Below are 3,215 nucleotides of genomic sequence, written 5' to 3' on the forward strand. Positions count from 1 at the left end.
CATCTTTTTGGGCAGACTTTGTTAGGCAAAGTCTGCCAGTGAATAAAACCATTGATGATTTTTCACCTCTAGTGGCCTGTATAGCACATTCCAACACTGTAGGAGCTAGCCAGCATAGAAAAATATTCTTGGTCAGTTCCAGTTTAATTTGTGGGGTTTTTTTGAACCAAACTGTGGTATATTCAGGAATAATGTAATACCATCTACCTATGGTGGGCAACTAAGAATAATAACAATAGCCTATGTTCTTGTCAACAGCTTGTAGGAAGGTATCCCATAGTAGGCACTGAGATTTTCATTTAATTACATATTTCTTCTGTAGGAAATATTATTCACCCATGTGAAGGATCTCTGTTCAAATTCCATCTGTTTTGGTTGTTGTTTCAGTTGTTGTTAAGTCATGTTTTTAATTAGCTCAGAAAATAGTGGATTTCCATAAAGCCTGTTCAAACCTTGTTAGTTTTGACTAATTCACATATGACATACTTTTCTTCCCCATCTCTCCGCTCCCACTCCTGTTTAAATGAAAAACTCTCAACATTCGTCACCCCTTTTGCTGTCACGTGTTTGTTACTCTTCTCTCCCTCCCCGAGGCCTCTTCACTCTCTACTTCTCCTGGATCCTTTATAGCTTACAGACCTCTACAAATACATCAAAGTAAACATTCAAATTACAAATTTTAAGCCTAAATTCACTTCTTAGAGGGAATGTGAAATTTATCTTTCTGAGCCTGGATTACCTCCCTTAGTATACCTTTCTCCAGTTCCATCCATTTTTCTGCCTAATTTAATTTTTCTTTACAGTGAAATATAATTCCATGATATGTGTGTGTGTTTATCACATATTACTCATCCTTTGATCAGTTAATGAATGCCTAAGCTGATTCTATTTCCTAGATATTGTGAATAGAGTATCAGTGACCATGATGAGCAGTTATCTCTGTAGTAAGATATTGAATCCTTTGGATGTAAGACAAAGATAGGTATATCTGGATCATGTAGTAGTCCTGTTTGTCGCTTTTTAAGATCCATTCACATTGATTTCCATGGTCAATTTATACCCACATCAATAGTAGATAAGGCTTCCCCTAACCCCAAGTCCTCACAAGCATTAGCTCCCATTTGATGATGATGGTGGTGGTGGTGGTGGTAGTGGTGGTGGCAGCAGTCATTCTAACTTGGTGAGATAGAATCAGTACTATAGTGTCTTTTTGATTGAGTTGTTTGTTTTTTTGACATTCCATTTTTTGGAGGTTCTTTGTACAATCTAGACAGTAATCTCATGTTTCATGTGTAGTTTGCAATGGTCTTCTCTGATTTGGTGGGCTACAGCTCCACTCAATCACGAGTTTTCTTTGTTAGATAGACCCTTTAATTGCATGAGATCCACTTTTATTTATTTGTATGCTTGCTTGCTGGTTTAAATCCCAAAGGCTCCCCCTTCCGTTCTTATTGAGTTCCTCCCCATTGCCCCTCCCCTTGAGAGGGTGAGCTCTCCTGGGTATCCCATCAACCCAGCGTATCAAGTCTTTAGAGCATTAGATTCATCTTCTCCCACTGAGTCCAGGCAAGGCTGTGAAGGTCTGTGAAGGAACAGACTCCAGTCAGGCTATAGCTTTAGGGAGAGCACCCACTCCAGTTGTTGGGGAACCCACATGGAGACTGAGCTCCACATCTGCTACTTACCTTCCTGGGGCCTCGATCCAGCCCATGTATGTTCTTTGGTTCATGGCTCAATCTCTGAGAGCTCCTAAGGGTCTAAGTTAATTGACTCTATTGATCTTCCTATACAGTTCCTTTCCCCTTCAGGGCCTTCAGTCCTTCCCCAACTCTTCCACAACAGTCCTTGATCTCCCTACAATGTTTAACTATGGGTCTCTGATTCTCTTTCCATTGGCGGCTGGGTAGAGCTTCTCAGAGGACAGTTACGCTAGTCTTCTTTCTGCAAGCATAACAGAGTGTCATTAATCATCTCAGGGATTTGGTGCTTGCTCATGGGGCGGGTCCCAAATTGAGCCAGTCACTGGTCAGCTATTCCCTCAGTCTCTGCTCCATCTTTGTTTCTGCATTTCTTTTAGACATGAGAAATTTTGGGTCAAAAATTTTGTAGGTGGATTGTTGTTCTTATCCCTTCATTATAGGGAGATCCTGCCTGGCTACAGGACAGGAGAAAGATCAAGAAGATCAGAAAAATGAATGGAAATCTGCAGGTGCTGGGGGTGGAAGAGTTGGAGGAATCTCTAGGAAATTTCAGAGACTAAGTATGGGAGAGGCTTCCATAAGTCAATGCAGGTGACCTGAGCTGAGTTGCCTAACAGTGGGGACATGGAACCTGAAAAGCCCTCTCTCTGTAACCAGGCAGATCCACTCTTCAATTGCTAGTATTATTTCCTGAGTGATCAGAGTCTTATTTAGAAAACCCTTCCCTGTGCCTTTGTCTTAAAGTGCACTTCCTACTTAGCCTTTTACAGCTCCGAGTTGCAAGGCTCACACTGGGGTTCTTTGGAGTTGGTTTAGTGAAGGGAAAGAGAGAAGGATTTACTGACATTCTTCTAATATCCACTTATCCCAGTACCATTTGTTGAAGATGACATCTTTCTTCCAGTGTGTATTTTTTGTCATCTTTGTTGAAAAATCAGGTGGTACTGATTGTGTGGCCTTCTATGTCCTTTATTGTTCCATGTGTCTATTTTTGTGCCCTTTTTGACTGTGAATATGTAGTATAACTTGAAATCAAGCGTGGCTATACTTCCAGATTTATTCTTTTGCTCAGAATTTCTGTGGATATTTAGGGTCTTCTGTGTTTCCACAACACTTTTGCAAATGTATTAATTTTTTCTATTTTTGTGAAGAATATCAGTGAAATTTTGGTAGATATTTCACTAACTCTATAAATTGATTTTTAGTACATTGGACATGTTCCTGACATTGATGCTTTGGGAAAATGATATATTTTCATCTTTTAGTGTCCTCCTGGATTTCTTTTAAAATTGGAAATCACTATGCAATTCTCTGGCCTGGAACATTCTATGTGGACCAGATTGACCTCAAATTCCTAGAGATCTTCCTGCAGCTCTGCCTTTTGACTACCCAGGCTTTCTTAATCACTACTTTACAGTTTTCATGGTAGAGGTCTCTCTTTTTTGTGTGTTTTATCTGTACTTCTGAAACAACACAACCAAAGCAGCTTTTAAAAGAAAGTATTTACTTGGGCTT

Source organism: Grammomys surdaster, unplaced genomic scaffold (assembly GCF_004785775.1).
Source record: "Grammomys surdaster isolate TR1022 unplaced genomic scaffold, NIH_TR_1.0 117640, whole genome shotgun sequence".
NCBI classification, from domain to species: Eukaryota; Metazoa; Chordata; class Mammalia; order Rodentia; family Muridae; genus Grammomys; species Grammomys surdaster.